Genomic DNA, 9,120 nt, shown 5'->3' with positions numbered 1-9,120 from the left:
GAGAGGGAGAGAGAGAGAGAGAGGGAGGGAGGGAGAGAGAGAGAGAGGGAGGGAGGGAGGGAGAGAGAGAGAGAGGGAGAGAGAGAGAGAGAGAGAGAGAGAGAGAGGGAGGGAGGGAGAGAGAGAGAGGGAGGAAGGGAGAGAGAGAGAGAGAGAGAGAGAGAGAGAGAGAGAGAGAGAGAGAGAGAGAGAGAGAGAGGGTGTGTGTGTGAGTGTGTTTTGCCTATGATGTGTGAGTGTGTGCGTGTTTGTGTTTGTGTTTGTGTTTTTGTGTGTGTGTGTGTGTGTGTGTGTGTGTGTGTGTGTGGGTGTGTGTGGGTGTGTGTGGGTAAGTGCGTGCATGCGTGGGTATGTGTATGCTTGCGCGCGACATAACATATCTCCTTTAAATAATTCTCTCATATCCACGAACTGATATGACATAAAGTTGAGCTGATCAGCATATGTATGAAGCACATACCGACCAGATCAAAACATCATTGAAACCTGACACATGTGATTGTGTTTTTACCTCGCAGGTGGCAATCATTTTTCACAAAATGCTTGTCAATCGTGATCACTCCAGCCTATTTGGCATTTGAACAAAACAACAAGAATGTAATGTAAGTACATGGGCGTGTGTCTGTCTGATAAGGGTCATCGCTCTGCGTGGAATTGGTGACGACCTATTGTCATAAAAATATACCGTCTTATCAAGACCGCGAATTGCAAGAGCGAGAGGGAGAGAGAGGGAGAGAGAGAGAGAGAGAGAGAGAGAGAGAGAGAGAGAGAGAGAGAGAGAGAGAGAGAGAGAGAGAGAGAGAGAGAGAGAGAGAGAGAGAGAGAGAGAGAGAGAGAGAGAGAGAGAGAGAGAGAGAGAGAGAGAGAGAGAGAATTTTATTTGTTAGGCCTCCGGCCCATAACAAAACTGGTGACACATAATACAAGCGAACAATGTTTAAAATAAGCAATCTTATGGACCTGCATCTTGCAACTGTGCATTTTCCAGAGAATCAGTGCGAAATCGTATAGCTTTGTAAATATACGTTGCTAACTGTCTTACCACTTGGCCATTTGTAGAGGATAGTAATTGGCACATTCTAAACATGGATGGGTTCCGATAATACTTTGAGGCTATTAATTCAACTCTGATCTCATTATATGCGGGACAAACAAGTAAAAAATGAACTTCCGTCTCAAGTGTATCATCTGAGCACAAAGGGCAAAGTCTGTCTACGTTATTCACATTGGGTTTATACTGTAAATAGTGGTTATTTAAGGGTGACATACCAAATCTGAAACGTGCTAACATTCTCCTCAAATGAACATTTCTTATCTGATTTGATAACCACTCATACACAAGGACTGCTTAAATAACGAATACACATGATAAAACACGTGTGATTCAAGGGAACTATGCCAATCCTGTCTAAAGCAATCGACAAGTCTTTGGCGAAATTCTCTTACAAACGTGGAAATATCACCAACACCTTGTGCTTCCCACACTTCACCAAATCCATACTTGTACAAAACATTACGAACGTTACAAGCCCATGTCGTGTAATTTTGCCTTTGTATAGACAATAACATATTATACAGAGAGAGAGAGAGAGAGAGAGAGAGAGAGAGAGAGAGAGAGAGAGAGAGAGAGAGAGAGAGAGAGAGAGAGAGAGAGAGACAGAGAGACAGAGACAGAGAGACAGAGAGACAGAGAGACAGACAGAGATACAAAGAGAGAGAGGGGGGAGAGGGCGAGAGAGAAAGAGGGAGAAGGAATGACAAATAGATAAAGAGAGAGAGAGAGAGAGAGAGAGAGAGAGAGAGAGAGAGAGAGAGAGAGAGAGAGAGAGAGGAGTATTTTCCAAATGATAATTCAAGTTCCTCAACCTCTTGAAGTCTTTGCTGTGTTTCTTGACGAAGAGTTGTCTCCCATCCACACAGTCCTCATCCTGCCGAGTGTCCTCGTCACTCTCACTGTCTGGCGGCGACCGTGACTGTCGGCTGTATCCACCGCCTGTTCACATCATCATCATCATCATCATCATCATCATCATCATCATCATCATCATCATCATCATCGTCGTCGTCGTCGTAGTCGTCGTCATCGTCATCATTATGATCATCGTCAGCAGCATCAGCATCGTGTGTGTGTGTGCGTGTCACTGTGTGTGTGTGTGTGTGAGAGTGTATGTCTGCGTGCATGTGTGCTTGCTTGCCTGCGTGTATCGTGCATGTGCGCGTGCGTGCTTGCGTATGTACATGCGTGGGTGATTGTGCGTTGTTGTGTTTGTGCGTGCGTGCGTGTGTGCACGGTGTGTGTGTGCTTGCATGCGTGCGTGCGTGTGTGTGTGTGTACGTATATATGTGTGTGTGTGTTAGTGTGTGTGTGTTAGTGTGTGTGTGTTTGTGTGTGCGTGCAGGTGTGTGCGTGCGTGCGTGTATGTACGTGTGTGTGTGTGTGTGTGTGTGTGTGTGTGTGTGTGTATGTACGTGTGTGTGTTAGTGTGTGTGTGTGTATGTATGTGTGTGTGTTAGTGTGTGTGTGTGTGTGTGTGTATGTACGTGTGTGTGTGTTAGTGTGTGTGTGTGTATGTGTGTGTGTATGTGTGTGTGTGTGTGTGTGTGTGTATGTACGTGTGTGTGTGTTAGTGTGTGTGTGTGTATGTGTATGTACGTGTGTGTGAATGCACGTGTGTGTGTGAATGTACGTGTGTGTGTTAGTGTGTGTGTGTGTGTGTGCGTGTGTGTGTGTGTGTGCGTGTGTGTGTGTGTGTGTTTGTTAGTGTGCGCGTTCAAAAGGGTGTTCCATTGTACTGTGTACTGACTGGATCGCTTGTTGGTTGTATCCAGCACCAGGTGACCGGTGTACTGGGGGTGTCTGTGGATGTTCTGGTCACACTGTCGGCACAGCAACAAGGGCAGGTCTTTGTTGTACTCTGTGCACTGCGGGTGGTGACACACCTGGAACACACGGCGTCATACACAGGTGAGAAATGTGCACACCTGTAGCAAACTATTACACGCACACCTGGGAGAAGAATACACTTGTAGAACGTCATACACTCATGCAACAGAAAACGTCATATACAGGTGAGAATTATACACTCATAGTACGTATGACACAAATTTACAGTGAACACACACCTTCCAGTCACATACCCAATTAACAAACAACATGACACACCTGTCAGAAATATTTAAACCCTAACAACACACAGTGTCACGCGTCTGTCAGAAAGATATAATACAGCGTGACAAGCCCACAAGAGACATGTTTTCTTGTCTCTGTTTTTGTCGATTAAGATATTGCACGTGAACCGCACACTCTGTTGCCTGTTACCTGTGTATTTTGTATACATGTCATGATTGTTGTATTTGTCAAAATAAACTTATGTTTAAACCAAGCAACACACTCACAAGGTTGAAGAAACGCAAAACGCGCGCAGTGAGTTGAGCGATATATCCGCATGTGTATTTGGGAAAAAGAGAGCGGGCAAAGTTAAAGTCACGCAGGTTGCGGGGAAATGTTCATACTACAGCATTTTGTGTCCACACAATGAAAACACAAAAACTCACTATAGCAACCCAACCACAACCACAACCACAGGAGCAACCACTACCAACACCACTACCAACACCACTACCAACACCACTACCAACACCACTACCAACACCACAACCACAAGCACCATCATAAACTCCGTGCCTCTTCTGACTGTCGCATCCTCACCATTCCAACACCAAAACCAAAACATACGGACAACGCACTTTTACTTTCTGCGCACCCACACAATGGAATTCTCTCCCCTCTCGGCACATCCGCCACTCTCAGTCACCCCAAGCATTCAAACGAGCACTTAAAACGCACCTCTTCAAGAAATACAACCCCTGATTTTGTTTTCTCAGTCCATCAGTAGGCTACATGTAGTGTATTTGTTGTTTTAGTGATAATGTGATAATGTATAAGAACATATCCCATGACCTCCCTTCTTTGTCTCTGTTACTTCAGTATGGGTATATATGTTGTATTTTTATAGCTCAATAAATACATCATGGACTCAAAAAAATATATGATAGTGCAGATTCCGATTTGGGCGAAGAACTACTTTGCTCCCGACCTTTGACCTCGCGCCGAACAATGTGACACATTTGTATGAAGTTCCAAAATCGTATTGCACGGCTCAGAAAACCATATCAGTTGCACGCAAAAATGAATCTCAGAACTGATCTGATGTATGAGATGCAATAAGCAAACGTTTCTTTCATTATGAAAGCAATGCAGGTGGGAAAAAACGAACATTCAACTTACAAGATAACCAGATGCTAGCGAACCAAAACAAAAACACGAGTACCCTCCCCTTGCTTCGTTAGCAGACGACTTTTGAGAATCTGTCAGACCGTCCTTACCTGGCACGGTTGGGCTTCGCTATCATCAGCTGTTTCACGTGTTTTGCGAGCAAGTCTACTCTTTTGCCTGGCTCTGCAGTAAGTCCACATTGGCGATGAAGGTATCTAAGAACTTAACATGTGTGTATTTTTCCGTAATCCAGTCATATTCTTTCAAAATGCAATCAAGCGGCGGTGACAGACTTGGGTCCTGTTTTCCTCGCACCCATACCAGTTTAGGTTCATGCAAACACACTCGCAAAACAGTTTATCATGTAGATACATTTCAAATAGGGAGCAAATGGTTAAATCTACATATGTGTTCCCTAAAATTTGCTTCTCTGTCAATAAGACTAATTGTATAATAATGCGTTCGAAAAAAACAACGTGGAATCGATTCTGAATCGAGTCGAGTAAGCCAAATGGGGGCCAAACCGGTTTCCCCGTTCCGCCGACCTGAAACGCAAAAGAATTGTGCGCTTCAACTAAATGGATTTCTATACGACTTCATTACTTTCTTGCAACTTATGAACCTTTACTTAAAGCTTTTAAACGGTCTGAAAGTAGTGTTACCGCGTACTTATAGATGCACTCATTCGTTTTATTTTTTCAGCGACGGTCACTTAGTTTAAGGTTGCAAAAAGGCCATGTCTCGCTGAAAACACTGTTTCACACTCCACACGGATCGCAACAGTGCCGCTAGTAGTCTACACTTTGTGTTTGATGGTAGAATGGGATATACAGATTACAACACTCGTGGTTTTTTATATGGCTTGTATTTCAGTCAAGACCCAGCGGGAATATCAATCGAGAGCCACTCGCCAAAGGCTCGTGTCTCCCGATGATATTCATCCGCTGGGTCTTGACTGAAATACAAGCCATATAAAAAACCACTCGTGTTGTAACCTATACATCTAGGGCTGTTTTCAGTATTGTTGATAACATGTTCTGTTTGATTAAGGGTATTCAGCTGGTAAATCCTTGTTTTCACTACCTATTTTATTCATGTTTTTATTACTTTATAGTTAGTGGAAGAATCTTGTGTATGTATGTTTGATGGTGTATGCTTTTAATTAAGCGTTGTTGACTATGAATGTAGATGTAAATGCTTGTATAACTGTGTTTTAATTTCAAATGTGTCAAGCGCAAAGAGCATAATTGTAAAGTTATGATGTTGCGCTATATAAATGCTCATTTATTATTATTATTATTATTATTATTATTAAACCGCAACAACAGCAATTTCAGGCCTGCTTCGCTTTCATATATATACTAGGCGCAAAAAGTAACTTCCCACTTCTTTACATTTAATAAGCTGTCTAACAGGATATCGTAAAACTGAAAAGTGAAGTGCACAACACATAAGCCTTTTCGAACCTAAAAAGTAAATATAGGAACAAGTTGCTGTTCCATTGTTTATTTAGACGTAAAACAGGGTTAAGATATGTTTCTGCCTAGGATATTTCCCTACAGCTATTTGACAACAATCCATGTTTGTTCTCGCCCAGTGGAGCGATTAATGCTGTATCAGCGAGAGGTGAACGTCTCATAAATAAAACAGACAGGACAGGCGTGAAACTGTAAATAACTAAAAATAAGTTTACATTTTTTTAAAAATTACTGTTCGATTTTGACGTGAAAAATGGTATTTTTCTCCGCCTGAGATATTTCCCAACAGCCGTCAGTCTGACAACATTCCATGTTTGTATTGACACTGTATGAACGAGAGGAGTGAAACAACTCATAAACAAGAAATTCCTCTGATAGGAAAAACACCCCCGTCAAAGGGAAATAACCTTCTCAGTTGGTGGCAGTGAGAATGGTTATTTCCCTTTGACCAACGGGGGTGTCCGTCTATAAGTCGTTGTATAATTTTAATCCACCAATAACTCCCTAACCGTGTGTTTGGTCCCAATTTTTGTAAGGACCGTCTCAGGAATGTATAGAACCTGTTCACCAAGTTTGGTGACGATCGGTCCGTTCATTCTTGAGATCTACTTGCGAACACAAACACACAAATACCGCCACAAACACACAAACACATCGAGTGAAACCTATACACACCCCTATACCGGGGGTGTAATGACAGAGGCAGGCTAGGACATGCGGCTATTAGTAGGACGTCAGTCGGCTTTGTTTATCTCACATAAACTCCATACCCCCCTCCCTCCCCTCGAAATTGCTGTTGGTCGAATTTTGGACGCCGTATTCCATTCATGGGGAATAATTCGTGACGAAAAAGGATATTTTGACTTCGAAATTTGCTTCAACGCAACACGTTTCTCTTTCGTTCAAGCCCGGGACGTAACCACTCGGTGCGTTTCGAATAAATCAAATGTTGGGGTCAAATCTGTCGAATTTCTGTACAAATCTGTCGAATTTCTGTACAAATCTGTCGAATTTCTGTACAAATCTGTCGAATTTCTGTACAAATCTGTCGAATTTCTGTACAAATCTGCTTCAGTTGTAAGATCTGGACATACTTTTCTCCTTCTAGATAACTGTACCTCTTGAAATTGGCTAGGAAGTATTCAGTCTGGAGTTTATTTTGGCAGAAGCCCGGCTGACGTCCTACCTATTGCCGTATGTCAGGCCGGATAGGCGCGAAGCTGAAGATAACGATGATATTGTTTTTAATTTCCAGCGTCATCACACAGCCCAATAGGCGGGATGGACAGCGAGGCAGGTGAATAACGATTGCAAGGCGTCATAAAGCAGATACCGAAGATAGTCGATCAGGTGTCATGATATAGCGGCTTTGCGAGCAACAATCGCACACACACACATACACACACACACTCGCGCGGGCGCGCGCGCGCGCACGTACGCACGCAAACACACACACACACACACCGGTACGGACCGACACACACACACACCGATACGGACCGACACACACACACACACACACACACACACACACACACACACACACACACACACACACACACACACACACACACACACACACACACACACATAATGTTGTTGTTGGAACTCTCTGTGTCTCTGTCTCTCTATTCTATCTGTCTCTCTCTTATGGTCTTTCACTCAGTAGAGGTAGGAGTCGTTAATTCAGAATTCGCCCAGAGGCCTTCGATAAGCAAGCAACTTACCAGCGATACTGTAAGACTGTAGTACTTGCTACACTATTGCTAACCTAACCAAGTTTCCCTTCTTTTGCTGAAGACTGGAGCCACAAAAACAGCTTGTGGGCAAATGCTGACCTCACGCTTACACCCGCCACACTTCAAACAGCCGCCACACCTGTCTAGATCATATCTCTCTGACTCTGGTCAATCATAAACAACACGGATCATTGGACAAATTGTGTTGGTCAACCCGGTAAAAAAAAGGCTTGCTATTGAAGATCTCGTCGTCTGAATTCTGGTTTATCTTTCAGTCATTGTGATAAATATTTGAAACTTCTAAACTAGAAATGAGGTGTAACAGTTTGTAAAAATTGACGAGCGGAAGACTTGAAACGCAGTCAACACGGATCATTTGACAAATTGCCTTGGTCACCTCGGTAAAAAAAGAAAGAAAGAAGCTTGCTCTTCCAAGATCTTGTCGTCTGAATTTTGGTTTATTCTTCATTGAGATAAATATTTGAAACTTCTAAACAAGAAATGAGGAGTTACAGTTTGTAAACAAATGAAAGAGCGGAAGACTTGAAGCGCAGTCAACACGGATGACTTGACACATTGTGTTGGTCACCTCACAGTAAAGCTGAAGCTTGCCTGCGGTTTCAATTCACCAAAAGTCCTATTATGTAGTCAGATTGAAATGGACTGACTCACACAACAACTTTTGTGAATAAAAATACCTTTGTGAATATAACATAAACTCTTACCAGTTCGCTCCCTTACCCATCGTAAGCAAGCTTACGATGCCCCGCCCCCTGTAGTTAACACTGACCAATTATCTAATTATCGAGAAAAAAAATTGGTTATTTTACATTGGATGGGTCGGACAGTTGATAAACTCAAATGTTATGACAGAAACAAGCTGGGTTTTTGTTATACGTTAGTTATAGGAATGCATTATTAGGCAAAACAAAAATAAATAGTCTGTTAACGGTAACATATAGGCCCAAAAAATAGGGTCGTTAGGTCGGGACTTTTTTTTCCCCCAAAAAACATATTTTTAAGTTATTTTGCCAAAAAACAAAGACCTTTTTTTTCTTTTCCCAAAAACCATATTTTTAAGTTATTTTGCCAAAAAACAAAGACTTTTTTTTCTCTTTTTATTCCCAAATGCCAAAAAAAAAGTCTAGGGTCGCGCGAAAAAATAGGGTCGGTCGGGATACCGTAAACAGACTATTTTTTTGTGTGGGGCCTTAGGCATGCGTATGTCATGAAACGTCCAACTTTGAAATTTGGGTGGGGGTATTCAGGTGACAATAACTTTTTTGTTTATCAGCAAAACTCAATAAAACTTTGCTATGTTATGTAAAATGAATGCCAAAACAGACTAGTTAGAAGCATATCTAAAATAAACTGAACACAAAAAAATGTCTTCTTTGTGTTTGTCACGTGTTCCAAAAAATGGGCGTACAAATTTCAACAAAAATCATGTTGTCACCCCCATAACCTTTTTTTACCTTTAAAGATAGCACCATTCTCTTTGCAAATATGAAAAGCTTATTCATTTTCCTTTCATTTGATATATAACTTTCTATATTTCATTTAGAATATGACCCCAGATAGCCACTCGGCAAGTAGGCACCAACAGCACTGTAAAATATGCCCTAAA

Source organism: Littorina saxatilis, linkage group LG10 (assembly GCF_037325665.1).
Source record: "Littorina saxatilis isolate snail1 linkage group LG10, US_GU_Lsax_2.0, whole genome shotgun sequence".
NCBI classification, from domain to species: domain Eukaryota; kingdom Metazoa; phylum Mollusca; class Gastropoda; order Littorinimorpha; family Littorinidae; genus Littorina; species Littorina saxatilis.
This window is presented reverse-complemented; position numbering follows the sequence as displayed.